This window comes from Enhydra lutris, unplaced genomic scaffold (assembly GCF_002288905.1).
Source record: "Enhydra lutris kenyoni isolate GAN:26980312 unplaced genomic scaffold, ASM228890v2 scaffoldscaffold54, whole genome shotgun sequence".
Classification (NCBI taxonomy): Eukaryota; Metazoa; Chordata; class Mammalia; order Carnivora; family Mustelidae; genus Enhydra; species Enhydra lutris.
In genome coordinates this window covers 13320693-13337604 of record NW_019154138.1, presented here as the reverse complement: position 1 = coordinate 13337604, position 16912 = coordinate 13320693, and the positions used below count along the sequence as shown (strand labels likewise).

Here is a 16912-nt window from a genome sequence, read left to right as displayed (position 1 = left end):
CAGGTAAACTATAACTCAAATAAGTCAGTTTGATTCCATCTAAAAGATGAACCTGAGCATTCCTAATTGTCCTTCAGTGGTTTCCTTCTGTCCTCAGGGGGGAAAAAAAATGCAAGATCCTTCTCATGGCATAAGACATGTCATAATAAACAACTCATTATTTTTAATTGCTGAGTTTTTGAGGACCATAAGTCCAGAACTGTGGTTTAAAGTTTCAGACATATATGTATACTAGTTAAAAATTCAGATTTCATAAAGACCACTCACTAATTACAGTTGGGCAAGCAGAGCTCCAGCAAAAACCAGTGTAACATGATTTTCAACCCTGAATAAGCATTAAAATTACCTGGGTGGCTTTAAAAATACCAGTCCCTGGGTCCCATCATAATCTACTAATTTGGAATTTAGGGGAAGGGTACCTAGGCATTGATATTTTACAAAATCCCCTAGAGACAGATAACTTAAGGTTGCCTCCAAATTTTAAAACTACTTCAGTACAGTAAAGGGTAATATTACTTAGCAGTTAAAGATAAGGACTAGGGAATTAGACAACCCTGGGGTTTTTCATGTGTTCCTAAATGAATTTCTAGTTTAGTATTTGTTTAGAGACAGAGCAGGACATCGAAAATGATCACAAAAGTAAGAACGCTGGGGGCAGACCTCAGGTTTGTCTTTTTGTCTTTTTAACTGTCTAGCTGCTGACCTCCACACTGTATCTCACTCAGCAAGACAAAAGCCTTCTGATTAACTGCGCTTTTCTTCCTTAGTTACCAATAAGGAAATAATCCATTAATACTTGAACATTCCTCTTTAGGAGGCGGATCCCAAGTGACTTCTCACATTACTCTTTCCAGGCACAAATATCCTCTTCCTGATGGAATTGTGATAAATGTAGTGTTACCCATCTTGTTCAGAAAGCCAATGATATTTTGTCAGTGCTTCTCTAGTAGCCCTAGTTGTGAGGATTAAATAAAGCAACAGAAATATAGCATAATGTTCGACATTGTTAAATGTTAAATACACATTGGCTGTTGTCATTATTTTTATTTTCAGCACTGTATATCTAATTACCTGAGTGCCTCATAACTGATTCTCTTATTACTCATTATTTCTGAAATACCATTTTCTCCTCCTAGCACGGAAATACACAAAGTAAGAGCTAACGCACTCTAAGTATTTAGAATGAATCGGACACTGTTTTAAGTCTATATATATATGGCTTATTTAATTTTTATCCCTTTGAGGTAAGTCTTACCCCTATTTTAGAAATAAAGACACTAAGTCACTAAGAGGACATGTACCTTTTTTAGGGTACAGCTAATATGTGGTGGGTTTAGGGTTTAAACTCAGGAACTCTGATTCCAGAGCTTGTGCTGTGAACCTTTGTAAAACCCATTTTCTCATCCTTCTAAGATTTAGCTCCCAAATATTATGACTAAATAAATGCATCATAGACATCTTCCTCTTCTAAAGAACAATGATCCATTTTCTCTGCTGTCTCTTATATAAACTAAAAATGTGTATATGTTACTATACTGTGGGAATTCCTTTTTCAAGGAACACATAGTCCAGTGGAGGAGCACACATATGTTCTGAGTTGGGTGTGTTTGGTACACAGTAGAGTATCAGGCATATACTAGATGCTCAGCAAATGTTAACAGTCGGACCAAAGAGACGCATGAATAGTGAACTCACAGGAAATAGAAATGATAGAAAGTCCAGGGAATAGGAGGTTTCTTCTAATTCTCTAATCAAAGGTGTTCAAGGATAAGTTGCTAGTCAGGATAGAGATGGAGGTGAGGAGATTTAAATGTATATTTTCCTTCTTTTTTTCTTAATTGAAGAACAGTTGATACATAATGTTACATTTGTTTCAGGTGTATAACATAGGGATTGGACAACTGTGTGCTTTATGCCCTGCTCACCACAAGTTAGCTACCATTTGTCACCAGATTATGTTTTCATTCTTGATGATGCATCACTAAAGTCCAGACATAGTCCTAGTTATATATTTGCAGTGACATGCCACTGCCATTCATCACTTCTAAATTCCTCAAATTCATCTACGTAAAGCTGTATTTGGGCCTAATGGAATTTTAATGAAAACGTATACCTTACTTCATTTCATGAAAAGTAATATGATGACTATATTTTTCCAGTTATGCCCCATACATACACATCTTAAAGTTTACTGATGTATTTAAAATAGAACAATTATGTCCTACTTTTACATTTGTCATGCTAGCTTAAAGCATATAGACTGCAACTGTTTTGCTTTTGACTCTTCTGAAGTTAACCTGCAGAATTTTGGCACACTGTCGTCAATGACGTCATCAATGGGGAAATCCGTATGTAGTCATCTCCTCCCCTCTGATATAAAGATGGCATTCCCTGTGGCCGTGGGATTTAATGCAAAGAAATGACTGGATACTTAATGACAGTGTTAACAAATTCAGCATGTTCCCAGTAGGCATTCCTCTCAGATATTTCCTATCTAGACTGCGTACTGTGGATGTGGTGCGGGATCTAACGTTGGAATCATGCCTGCATTTGCAATTATCGTGCAGGAAGCCGAAGCTCACACTTTTATTCCTAAAAAGCTTCCGGTGACAATCAGACTTAAATTCTCTGGTGATCTGAGTGCTAAGGATCATCTGATAAATTCTACAAGCATGTCTCGAATACCAACAATATGCTAAGTCTTGTGTTCAGTGCCAGGGATACAAAGATGAGTGGGATGTGGATAGTTCATGTCCATTTTGGGGGAGGAAAAGAGTCGTGGTACTCAGAGTCGGGGAATAGTAACTGTAGCTTCCCTTGAGTAATTGCTACGTACTAGACTTTTACTTCCCAGAGTTGATGACAATGTGCCCAAATTCTGCAGTCTAACTTCGCATCCAGCCTGAGCACAGTTGATGATTTCTGCCCCGACATAAGCCATGCTATCTCTGCAGTCACAGGTTTTGATGTGTTCGTTGCCCTTTCCATTCGGAAAAAAAAAAAAGGAATCCATACATTTAAAAATTTTTCTCTCTGTACAGTTTAAAAAATAATTAGTGTATCTCTCTTTGGAAAACACAAACCGGGGCGCCTGGGTGGCTCAGTGGGTTAGGCCTCTGCCTTCGGCTCGGGTCATGATCTCAGGGTCCTGGGATCGAGCCCCACATCGGGCTCTCTGCACGGCAGGGAGCCTGCTTCCCCCTCTCTCTCTGCCTGCTTCTCTGCCTACTTGTGATCTCTCTCTCTCTCTCTGTTGAATAAATCAATAAAATCTTAAAAAAAAAAAACAAAAAAAAAAGAAAAGGAAAACACAAACCTGGGGCGCCCGGGCGGCTCAGTGGGTTAAGGCCTCTGCTTCCGGCTCTGGTGGTGATCCCGGGGTGCTGGGATCGAGCCCCGCATCGGGCTCTCTGCTCGGCAGGGAGCCTGCTTCCTCCTCTCTCTGCCTGTCTCTCTGCCTACTTGTGATCTCTGTCTATCAAATAAATAAACAAAATCTTTAAAAAAAAAATAAAGGAAAACACAAACCTAATGCAAAATATGCTAGGCTGTATAAAATCTTAAAGTAGGAGAAAAAAAAATCCTAGAACTCTGTCCCTTTTGCTACATGCAGAAGTTGCAAAAAATAAATACAAAGCAAAACCCCAGGCATGTAAAGTTAATTAATATCCCCAATAATATTTTAGCTCAATAACTATTTCTTAAATTTTACCATACCTCTCTATTTTTGCTGTCACCACCCTAAGCCATATTTCCATCCTGTCTTGCCTGATTTATTTCACAATTTTTAAAATTTAGTTTCTAAAAATTTCTTTTCCTGAGTTCAAGATCACACTCTTTCAATCAATTTTCCACAGGAAGTCTGAGTGATATTGTTAAAACACGTATCTGGACATGTAGTCTCCTGCTGTAAATCCCTCATTAATTTCTCCAAACCCCTTTGGTTAAAAGTCTAGTATCCTTAATATGTCTAGAAGATGCCCACAAGCAAACCACTGCCTATAATTTCAGCTTCTCCTCTTCGCACTCTCCTCATTATCCTCTGTTCCCCAACCATGTTGGACTTATTCAGGGATCTTAAAACTATTCTACTAATGTTGATCCCATTATTTTGGTACATGGTGGGGTTGATTGTAAAGAAAAAGAGCTTTAGACCTAGATTTAAATTTTTCTGTACAATTTCTCTTTGTCTATATTAGTGTATATTTCAAATGGAGATGAGGAGGGTCTCACTCTCAGGATCATTATGAGTAAGAAAGAAGACAACTTCCTTAATAAATGGAACATCCTTCTTCTAAAGGCAATTGCATTTCATCTTCACCTTCCAAAGAAGAGACTCCTGCCTTGCTGTTCTGAGTGTGTCTAATGGGTTCCTTAGATCATACCAGTGTCACATGGGAGCTTTTTAGAAATGCAGAATCTCAGGCTCCATCACAAAATGTTGAACCCAAATCTGTATTTTGACAAGGTCCCCTAGATAATATGGGTACACACTGAGATCTTAGTTTCCTGCAGGGGATTATATTTCTTAGCTACTGTGTTTTCTTTTGGAGAATTCAAATCAAGCCATCATGTCAAATAAAATATATGTCACTGAGGGCAGGAGATATCTCTGACTTACTCATTATTATATCCTCAGGGTTAGGAACAGTACAATCAATCACAGTTTTAAAAAAGCATGAGTAGTGGGGTCCAGAAAACCAGGACTCAATTTTCACCACTGTGAACTAGAGTTAGATCTTAATGCTGATAGCTCTTAGTTATTACATAACAGTGGCATAATATTCAAGGACTCTGTATATATCAAAACTCAGATAATTCCAGATTAATTGCCCCCAGGACATAAATATGCTCCTGTATGGAGAATATTTGCAGAAGCACGTATATACGCGTCTAATATATTTTTGGAGCACAAAATCCAAAACTGTTGAATTGTATTATTTGACTTCATAATGCCTTACTTACTTGTTTCTAGCATTCTCCCTAATAGGTCCCAAGTGTTCTCTTCTAAATTAATAATACATTTTGCCATGGAGATATTTAGTACTTTTTCATTATATTTTGTAATATCTCCTTTTTTTAAAAGATTTTATTTAATTTATTTGATAGAGATCACAAGTAGGCAGAGAGGCAGGCAGAGAGAGAGAGAGAGAGAGGAGGAAGCGGGCTCCCTGCTAAGCAGAGAGCCTGATGCAGGACTCGATCCCAGGACCCTGAGATCATGACCTGAGCCAAAGGCAGAGGCCTTAATCCACTGAGCCACCCAGGCGCCCCGTAATACCTCCTTTCTAACTTAGAATTTAGTTGATTAGATATGTATGTGTTGATTGCTTATTGGGGTGTGTGTGTGTGTGTGTGTGTGTGTGTGTGTGTGTGTTCACCTCAAATCCCAGGACTGCACATTTAATACTGATGATTTTTTTAAAGTATACTTTATCATTGCAGATTTCGTTTTTGTGCTATTTTTTATTTAACATTTACTACTATTATAGTAAGCAAAATCCCTCATCGACTTTTTGATGGACCCAAATGGCATTGTGGTTCATAGTTACTGATAGTGGAAAGTGAGTGTTTCTCCTACCCAGAAAAAAATGACACAGCAGTGTGATGAGAACCCAATACAGTTTGTCCCCCCAAACTGGGTGATTCCCAATGACTGTCAGAAGTCCTCATTATTTCAACGTTTATTTTCATTTTTAGTGAGACACTCTCTCTCTCTCTCTCTCTCTCTATATATATATATATATATATATTTCAAATTGGTATAATTGAACACAGAGAAAAATGCTGCAGTAAGTACTGTCTTTGATGTGAGTCCCAGCAACTTTTAAAAATTCAAAGGTGTGGTTAGACGTACATTTAGCAAGTCAGGCCCAGCAGGTAGCAAATCAGGCTCTTTTGAAAGCTTGCAGTTTGTCTCTTGGGCTATTCAAGCTACGTGATGAAGAATAACATTAGGAATTTCATTGAGGGTGACATTTAGGGCCTTCTCTTTTGTTTTGTTTTGTTGCAGTCAAATACCTAGAGACCACTTTTCTTAACTAGACAAAATTGTAGCTAGAAAATCCTTAATGGTCCATGGAGAAAGGAGTGATATAGTACAAAGTCTTGCTTTAGTTGTTATTTTAAATCTGAACATTATTTTACCAGGATCAAGAAAGAGTTTATGGTTTCTTTTTATGGAATATAAGGTCCACACAGTTCTCAATACATATTCTAAGCCCAAAGCAAGTGTCTCCTAAGGTTTGTGAATGATGAATCCAAAATTCCAAAGGTCAGTGCAGGGTTATAAACATACATTCCTTTTGACATTAAGCTGGTTTTAAACATTTTTCAAAAGTGCATTGATGAATGGGCAATCTACTTGTACCATAAGCAAAGGTCAGTGACTTAATGTGCTAATTACAAAGCATTTTAATCCTGTTCTCAAATTGGAATAAGTCTTAGCAACAGTTGGTTAACTTGCATCTAGAGATGATATGCATTTGATTGTAATAAAAATGAATTTCTCATTTAAAAATATATATGTAAAAATATATATATGTATATGTGTGTAGTCTTCTCTCATTTTAGCTATTTCAGATTAGTGATTTTTACTTGCATTATTCACTTTTTTTTTTTAACTTTTAACATTTCTCTTTATTTTCAGTTCTATGTAAAACCTAAGTAAGTGGTTGTTTTTTCAGCACTCATTTGTAATCACCACTGTGATATAATATGATTAATGACTGCCCTTCTGTTTAAAAACTAGCCCTATAGCATATAGATATATAGTGATAGGCATGTGTTTTGTTATGGAACACAGCCACTCAGCAAAGGGCTTTGCAGGTATCAAGCTGACTTATGATTACACTTTACTGCATTTTAGCTTTTGTTTGAGTCTGTAATAGACATGGTTTTTTATGTATTAATCTAGTAATTAATGCCCTTCTTGCTAAAAAAGAAGGTATCCTTTTGATTAGATCTTTCCTCTTGGTGGACTTACTAGAAAGCTTTATTGGGAAGCTCAATACAATAGGTTTCTTCCCAAGAATCTCCAGTCTCTGCAGGTGAACAACCAGCTGAGCTGAAAATGAAAATACGTAGCTTGGAAAGTTTTTGTTGTGGTCACTTGGTTAAGAATAGGAGTTTGGAATCAGGGTGCAGACTTGATAATCAAGTCAACTAGATGTGTAACCTTAGCCTCACTATCCCCATTTGGAAACTAAGGCTCAAGATGCTTGTATGAGTTTATACATATTCCATAGCACACAGTACAGTAACTGACAACAGGTAAAAATCTGAAAACAAAAAAGCAAAGCAAACAAACAAACAAAAATCAACCTGTAAGCCCAGTTAAAGAATTCTCTGATATATATAGCTCCAAAAACTGTTCTACTTCTTCATAGGTGTCCTTTTGCTAAATCTACCAGGTGTCATATTGGCCCCATATATGTGGGCCTTTTATACAGAGAAAGTATATTTTGATGAAGTGACTTCTACAATAGCATCCATACTTTGAACCACTTTAGAGAAGTCCTATCACGACCTTCATAGAGTTTCTAAAATATAATGCTATTTCATTTGCTCATTCAAAAGGAGGCTCAACCTTTCCTATTGACTGTTATTCGGTTCATTAATATTGGGGTGGAATCAGAGAATGCAGCCCCTCAGTGGGTATGTAGTCTGTCTTCAGTAGAGGTGGATAAGAGATAACAGGGAGTAATGGAGGAGGAGAGGTGTGTAGGAACACAACAGATGGAGTTACGTGGAACAGTCAAGAGTCATAGTAAGAACAAGCTCTCTTACCAGTTTTTGAGCTGGCCAAGTTCCTCGATGAAAGAAATAGAATTATCAGTGAAACGTTTGTGATGTATAATAGCCTGTGCCTGTGGTGCGTATGCATTTGAATACCTCAAAAGCAAGTTTACCATATTCACCTAAGCATATTAAAGCTTAGCACAGATGAAAATACAAATCTATAAGAAATAAAACCAAAACATAACTTAAAAACAATTACAGGCCTTCATAAACTAATAATAGTTGAGAACCAAGTCTTAAAAATCCAAAACAAATAGGAACAAAATAGATCCTTTAGCCAATCCGTAAAATTGCAAATGGATTTCCTATATACATTTGTCAGTGGTGGAGCCAACAGGTTGACTTGCGGCTGCCTGGCATCCATTAGGAGGTATAGAAGCTGATTACCAGTACACATCAGAGTAGCCATAAGATAAAACAAACCAGGTCAGCTCAAGAAATTTAGTTACTGGCTCAGCGTTGGGAATAGTTATTTATACCTCGCCATTTTCTCCCTGAAGGACATTAGGCAATGGCATGAGCAACATCCCCAGCGCTAGTCAGGTAATATCACACCGAGGTGTTTCATAAGACTTTTAATTTCTAACATTCCTTAATGTAGGTCACGAAAGTGCAAATGTCGCATGCACAGTGCAGTTCACTGGAACTAACTAACTGTACTGAAGGGAAGGGGTGGTCTTGTGGAGTGCACTGCTCCCGAATGTCTCAGGTGTTCCTCTGTAGTTTAGAGGAAAATCGTTCAGAGCAACGATTTTCAGATATTTTTAAATCACCTTGTTTCTTGTCAGACCATGTCTTATATCAAAAAGCATTTAAAATTGAAATTTTTGAGGCTCCTGCATTATGCTTGGGGCCATGAAGGTCCACGTGGTTCCTCACGCTCCATCTCCTGAGGTGTCTCCTGATGTAGTGCCACGGACCCTGCCCCTGGCACAGGGTTGTGCTATATTTTTATAGATACGTAATGCCCGTGACTTAGCATGTGCGTGTGTGTGTGCGCAGGCGAGCTCGCACGTGTATGCTTGTGTCTAAAGAAAGATAGGTACAAGTAGAAGTAAAAGAATATTTGGTGAACCCAGACCTTCACCTGTACCTTCCACCCATACTGTTGTCAGTTAACAGACGTACTTCTATTTAATATAAATCTCACATGGACTCTGAGATACTATTATTCCTATTGTGATGTAGAAACTGAGGGTCAAATAAGTAAAAAAGATTTGCTTAAAGTCACATGATATTTAATCACAAAGCCAGTGTTGGGGTTGAGGACTGACTTCAAAATCCATAACCTTTCTTCTATACCGTGTTGTTGAATTGGATGGCGAGGCTAAACGGTGAGGCACTCAGACCACAGGTGCTCCTGCAATGCCTTCTAATGCATCTGTTGTTTTTTTTTTTTCTCTTTATCCTTGAAATTGTCATAAAATGTATTAATGGAAGAGTTCAATGGCAGTAATTAGCCACTTGAAATAAAAAGTGCATAACAAATAGGACCTTTGTAGCCATTTTCCCCTCCAATCTCACCTTAACTCGGCACACCCTCAATGCCAGTTTCCAGTGTGTCTATATAGTTGCTGTTACTATTAATGAGACTTATGGGAGCTCACAAAAGAAATAGTGGAATCTATTAAATGAAAATTATGGATCCTTTAATAATGCTTCCTTGTGAGTTAGCACACTGCATCCTGGTGGTACCTTTTGCATAGCCAACCATTGTTTAAATGCTGGGTCATTTGTGGGCATATGCTCCATCTGTCAGGTGTCACAGAAACCTAAGGACATAAAAAGTCCTTCTACCACCTAATGGTTTTCATCTGTTGATTTGCTTAAAGTCACATGATATTTAATCACAAAGCCAGTGTTGGGGTTGAGGACTGACTTCAAAATCCATAACCTTTCTTCTATACCGTGTTGTTGAATTGGATGGCGAGGCTAAACGGTGAGGCACTCAGACCACAGGTGCTCCTGCAATGCCTTCTAATGCATCTGTTGTTTTTTTTTTTTCTCTTTATCCTTGAAATTGTCATAAAATGTATTAATGGAAGAGTTCAATGGCAGTAATTAGCCACTTGAAATAAAAAGTGCATAACAAATAGGACCTTTGTAGCCATTTTCCCCTCCAATCTCACCTTAACTCGGCACACCCTCAATGCCAGTTTCCAGTGTGTCTATATAGTTGCTGTTACTATTAATGAGACTTATGGGAGCTCACAAAAGAAATAGTGGAATCTATTAAATGAAAATTATGGATCCTTTAATAATGCTTCCTTGTGAGTTAGCACACTGCATCCTGGTGGTACCTTTTGCATAGCCAACCATTGTTTAAATGCTGGGTCATTTGTGGGCATATGCTCCATCTGTCAGGTGTCACAGAAACCTAAGGACATAAAAAGTCCTTCTACCACCTAATGGTTTTCATCTGTTTGGTGAATTCAGGAGTTGACCCTTTAGAAGAGATAGCTAACAAGGACACAGATCAGGGTGTTAATTTGGAAGGTGTAACAAAGACAGGAAGCAAAACTGTATAAATTAGTATGAAGACTTTGGAAAGGAATGTGAACTTTTATTGGAAATTAATGGGCTGATATCACCCATACTGTTGTCAGTTAACAGACATACTTCTATTTAATATAAATCTCACATGGACTCTGAGATACTATTGTTCCTATTGTGATATAGAAACTGAGGGTCAAATAAGTAAAATGATTTGCTTAAAGTCACATGATATTTAATCACAAAGCCAGTGTTGGGGTTGAGGACTGACTTCAAAATCCATAACCTTTCTTCTATACCGTGTTGTTGAATTGGATGGCGAGGCTAAACGGTGAGGCACTCAGAAATATCTGTTCTCCTCTTTGTTGTCTTCTGATTTAAATAATCTTCCAAAGGATCAGTTTTCAATAAGGGTTCATTCTCTTTCCTTCTCCTCGTATTTAGGGCATAGATTTTTTTTTTTTCCTACTTCCAAGGAGGTATCAACAGATTTCAGGAGAAAAAATAAACAGAATATTTATTTGAAATGGAGAAAAATGTTTGGAAGGTGAAAGGTGATTGTTAAGAAATACACACACAGGGGGGTAAAGAATAAATGAAACAAGATGGGATCGGGAGGGAGACAAAACAGAAGAGACCGTTACTGTCACGTAACAAACTGAGGGTGACCTGGGGGAGAGGGTAGAGAGAGGGTGGTGGAGTTTTGGACACTGGGGAGGGTATGTGCTATGGTCAGTGCTGTGAAGTGTGTAAACCTGGCAATTCACAGATCTGTACCCCTGGGGCTAATAATACATTATATGTTTATAAAAAAATAAAATTAAAAAAAAGAAATACACACACAGGCACATGTAGCTTTGGAATTGCAGACCAGAACTCAATGATTCTGCTTCTTACTAGCTTGTGTGTCCTGCAGTAGGTGATTTAACTACTCTGTGTTTCAGATTTCTCATCTATAAAATGTGAATAATAAAAACCATCATGGAGAGTAAGGATGAAAATGCATATGTTAATCAGTTAGAAGAGTACACTGCACATGGTAGGTTCTATATATTCACCTGATTCTGCCATGATCTGACCCGATCCTCGTCATGGTAGTCACCTTTGAAATAATAATGTTAGAGATTTTGTACTTCTTTGCAGCAAGCTTCCCCCTTGCCCCACACTCCATTGAGAATACTTCAAAAGCCAAATCATTTATGGGGTAAACAGTTATTTACTGTGAGACTTAATTCTAACATTTTATTTCATGACATCTCTGCTGAGGAACAATATATTGCACTTCTGTAGAAGAAAATCCTTTTAAAATTTATGTTTTACAGTGCTTTGAAATACATGTGGGATAATTCTTCTGTAATTAGGCAAGATGCATTAATTATTTCCTAATGAGGTCAAATGAAGAAAAAAATAAAAATAAAACAAAGGGAATGTAGTATCGCATTATTTTCTTTCTCTAACTAAAACCATCAAAAGCACATGCCTACCAAGTAGAAATAATTATTCTCCTCCAAATGGCGGCTTGGTTTGGTGAAAGGTGAGCCTTTTGAATTTGAGCTATTCAGTGTTGTCTATAATAATACATTATTCCATTGAGATTTAGACCTTACTGGGATAAGGAAAAATTGTGAGTCTCCTGATTGCTATTAGCTTCTCGAGGTTCTATTAAAACAGCGAGAACAACAAAAAACTTCTTTGCTCTTTTTTTCGTGTGTTTTGTCTTGTTATTTAATCAGCCTGGCCGTGTCTGATAGGCATTTGACAGGGTTTCCACCCCATGGTCTCACCTGCTTTAATTGGACAGTGGCAGTTTTCAATTAGTGTAAGCTCAGCTCCTTGGACTGCCTTTGCAATTTCTGTCACACATATATTGTAATTATGTGTGTACCTCAATGTGTGAGACTATAAACATATGCTATATATTTGAATAAGAATGCTGTCAACACTTTATTTTAGAAGTATATTAATTATGACTGAATGATAATGTGGATACTAATGCAGAGCTGTATCCTGTTCCTGGTTGGTATTTACATTACCAAATGCATCTCATTCTCAGAAGAAGGAATTTTAAAGTAAGGAACAATTAGCAACTCCATGGAAATTGTATATTAAGAGTGCCTTACAAATAATCATCCTCAAGACAGCTAACAGCTCTTTATTTTAAATTGTTTCTTTGCCAAAACAGGCAGCGATGTTAAAAATAGAAGGCTGAATTGCATTTAGAGTTGCAGCAACTGAAGATGAAATGGCTAGATAAGATTTTTAAGTGTGTAAAGCTCTTTTTTTAATGGAAACTAATACCCATTTATCTTGATTATATTGTTCCATCAATCACCAAGATTCTGTATATTTATGAGTGCAGTTTTTGAGTGTGATGCTTTTTGACCTTCACACGAGCACACACTGATGAGGCCTGGGAAGGTGATTATTTTCAGCAACTTCCAGCAGTCAGGGTAGATGTCAGGGGTGGGAAAGGGATTCTTTTGTTCAACATCCCAGGTAGGGATGCCTGGGTGGCTCCGTGGGTTAAAGCCTCTGCCTTTGGCTTGGGTCGTGCCCCGCATTGGGCTCTCTGCTCAGCAGGGAGACTGCTTCTCCCTTTCTCTCTGCCTGCCTCTCTGCCTACTTGTGATCTCTCTGTGTCAAATAAACAAATAAAATCTTTAAAAAAAATAAAAATAAAAAATAAACATCCCAGGTACTTGTGTATCTAGGTGAGCCATTAAATTTGGCCTGATATTTAGTTCTGTAAGAACCATAAGATTCTGCTTCGTCCCATAACAGGAGGTTGTTATGGGACGAATATTTGTTGACTATATTTGTTGACTATATTTGACAATAGACTATATGGACAAATATGAATACTCTATTTCTATGTAAATTAAGTGTTTTAATATTCAGGACATGGATATCTGAATGACCCTAAAAAAATGCTTGGAACCTAACATTGATTATTCCTGGCAAAAACAACTTGAACCATTTATTAAAATTAGCATTTATCTTTATTGGATAAAACAATTCCACCTAGAATTTTTCAGGATTTAAAAGAAAATCACAGAAATAAATTACTCTTTGATTTCTTAATCAATGCTTCTCAAAGTGTGCCTGGACCAATATTAGCACCCTGGAAGCTTTTTAGAAATACAGTTGCTTGGACTCCAACCCCAAATTGCTAAATAGGGTCCTGAAATCTGTGTATTTACTTATGATTCTGATACTCAGTAATGTTTGCCCTGCTCAAGGATATATCTGAAAATTTGTTCATACCTCTTTCCTCTAGCTATCTAGATAGATTGCCAGGGTTTTTGGATAACCTGACGTAATATTAACCTGAAATTTCAGATGAGTGCCCCCTGTCTCAGAAGAATTGCTTTAATGTGCAAATTATCATTAAATTTGCTTCAAATCATGACATGTTGGGCAGGGAACTTGAATATGCTAGCTTTGTGGTTTGTATTTGATGTACATAGTATTTCATTTAATATTCACAAAATTTCACATAGCTCATTTCCCCATTTGTAAAACTTGTCTTAAATTGAAACAAGATGAGTTTGATTTTCCTGTGGTCATTTATTGCAACTTCCAAATCTAGGTTTTGTGATGTTAACCCTATAATTTTTTTAAAAAGACTATTTATTTATTTATTTATAAAGCATTTTACTTATTTATTTGACACAGAGAGAGAGAGAGAGCACAAGCAGGGGAGCAGCAGAGGTTGCTGTGGAGGGAGAGGGAGAAGCCGGGTCCCCACTGAACAGGGCACCTGACTAGAGTTCAGTCCCAGGATTCTGGGATCATGACCTGAGCGGAGCCAAAAGTAGACTCTTAACTGTCTGAGCCACTCAGGTGCCCCTATTTATTTATTTTAGAAAGCAGGCAAGCAAGCAAGTGTGGGGAGGGGCAGAGGGAGAGAGAGGATGGTAAAGAGACTCCCTGCTGAGCATGGAGCGCAACCTGGGGCTTCATCCCAGGACCTTGAGATGGAGAGTTGGCTACCTAACCTATTGAGACTCCCAGGTGTCCCATATAATTTTTTTTTTTTAAATTTCCAATCAGCAACCTCTGTTTACATGATGTTTAGCTATGTTTAACATAATTTAAAGTTACATTAGTTTTTCTTAAATAAACTATATTAAGGTATAATTGTATTAAATTTAGCTAAGTGGTTCTCAAATTTCTTTTGGTCATAGGACATCTTTATACTTTTTAAAAAAAAACTTACTGAGGACTCCACAAAGCTTTGATTTATGTGAAGTGTGTTTATTATACTTGCATATTTGTTATTTTAGAAATTCACACTGAGAAAGTTTAAAGATTTAAATCACTTACAGATAAAAATGATAAACCTATAAGTTTACATTTGAATGAAAATAACTACTTTTCAGCAAAGAATCCTGAGAAGACGCTTACTGTTTTATATTAAAAAATTCTCTTTGATTTCTGGGTTAATAGAAGATAGCTAGATTCTCCTATCTACTTCTACATGCAGTCTATTGCAATGTGTTGTTTTCATTAAAATATATGGAGAAAAATCCAGCCTCAAATAAATACGTAGTTGGAAAGACATGGTTATTTGGATAATCTTTTCAGATAATTGTAGATTTTTTCTTTGATATTACACCAAAGTCTCCACAAGTGGGAGTGTCTGAAAATAGAGTTTCAGTGTGGAATCTAAAACCATATCACTACATTTCTATTCTCTTCTACATTGTCTGTTGGTTTCCCTTAGGTTTAGAATGGATCTTGACCAACTTATAATTTTCTTACATCATGCATTTGGAAAATGTTGTTTCACTGAGCTATTATATAGATCATTCCAATTTTATTATAAAATAATAAAAAAATTCATGTCAAAGAGTATCATCAGATCATTAATCTCACATAAAATCTTTAAGTATCTTGAAGCTTCAATCTCACAGGGACTGATACAGATTTTCTTAAATTCACAGATTTGCAATAAAGCTCAAAATCTTTCATGGACAACAGATACTCTTGGTTATCTTTGAAATAATAAGCTAATTTTGTTTATAAATTTAAAAATTATATTTTATAAATTATAAATTTTTTATAAAATATATGGTAAGCATTCAAGTCAAAATAGTTTGTCTATCATCTGTTCACATAAAAAATGTGGCTTTTCAGCTTGCAACTGAAGCAATCATATGTGATATTCTTTGAGTCCATGACCATACCTCAGCATGGAGCAGAAGTGCCTTATGGGTATTTCCCATTCCTTCACACAGAATACTAAAAAGTATACTCAGATTTGAGATTTAATAAAATTAATATTTTTGTACTGTTTCATCAAGGACATTCTTTTTTTTTTTTTTTTTTTTAGATTTTATTTATTTATATGACAGACAGTGATCACAAGTAGGCAGAGAGGCAGGCAGAGAGAGAGGGGGAAGCAGGTTCCCCGCCGAGCAGAGAGCCCGATGCGGGGCTCGATCCCAGGACCCTGGGATCATGACCTGAGCCGAAGGCAGAGGCTTAACCTACTGAGCCACCCAGGTGCCCCCATCAAGGACATTCTTAAGTGAAACTGGCTTTTTTTTTTTAAATCCTTAGAGTATGTGGTAGTGAAGAGTTACCCTGCCTCTTAGCATAGATTGGTGCCGCTGTCTTGATGGGTGCTGATATGGTAACAGTTTTTCTTCCATTATACTTATACTCTCCATATAGGTGTCAATACAGTGAAAAAAGCAAATAACTTTGACCACCTGGAATGGGCTCAGAAATCCCCAGAGGTCTGTGGACCCAAACTTTGAGAACTTCTGCTCTAGCCCTTTCTGATTCTCAGGTTCAGAGTGCTGACGGAGGCGTTTCCTCTTGAGGTAGGAGAGATCTCACCAGTCTTGCACCTTTGCTTCTTCCCAGAATTTTTCTGGTACCTTAATGACAAAGACTGGCCACTTTTAAATATAACTATAGGTGATTAAACCACCAGGACTACAGCTTTCATTCCAATCTACCCAATTTACCACCATTGCTCCTAAATTGGCAGGTTATACACACACACACACACACACACACACACACACATGCAGGGTAAATAATTTGTGCAATGCTGACCTATAAGAAATCTATTTCAGTACATAGTCTCTTTCAAAGAACCCTCACTGTTATATTCAAAGGTAATTAGAAAGCAATATATTTCTTTAATATAATCACTCTATAATATGCCAAAGTGAAATCTGTATTTTATTGTTAAATGAAACCACTTAGAAACCTGGTTTCCTTCTGGTATCTCTGAAAATCTTTCTCATAAGTTCTCATAAGTTCTCAAATCTCTTTTCTCAAATATACCAAAATTGAAAGTAAATAAATAATACACGAAAAAGCTAATCTTTTCTTCCAACCCCCGCCCATGCAAACTCTTTGTCACTTTGATTCCCTCTCCTGTCCACATTTATTGCTTCTGTATTAGTAGCTCTTGAACTTGTCATTACAAATAAACCACCATATCTGATTAATAGGAAGAAGGTCAGAAGGACCATTTGATCTACTCTTAATGGCCTAAGACTCCACTAGGCCAGAAACACTTTTTCTCATGATCAAAGAGGGTGAAGATGTTATGAAGACATGTACTCATTATAGTTTCTTACCACAAATACATTAGAAA

At 37.1% G+C, this 16912-nt stretch overlaps 1 protein-coding gene across 1 annotated transcript in view; it reads left to right on the top strand.

The window, feature by feature from the left end:
- Positions 1–16912, top strand: part of LOC111157364 (cadherin 8) — a 448629-nt gene that overhangs the window by 96615 nt on the left and 335102 nt on the right. The gene's annotated exons all lie outside the window — the stretch shown is intronic.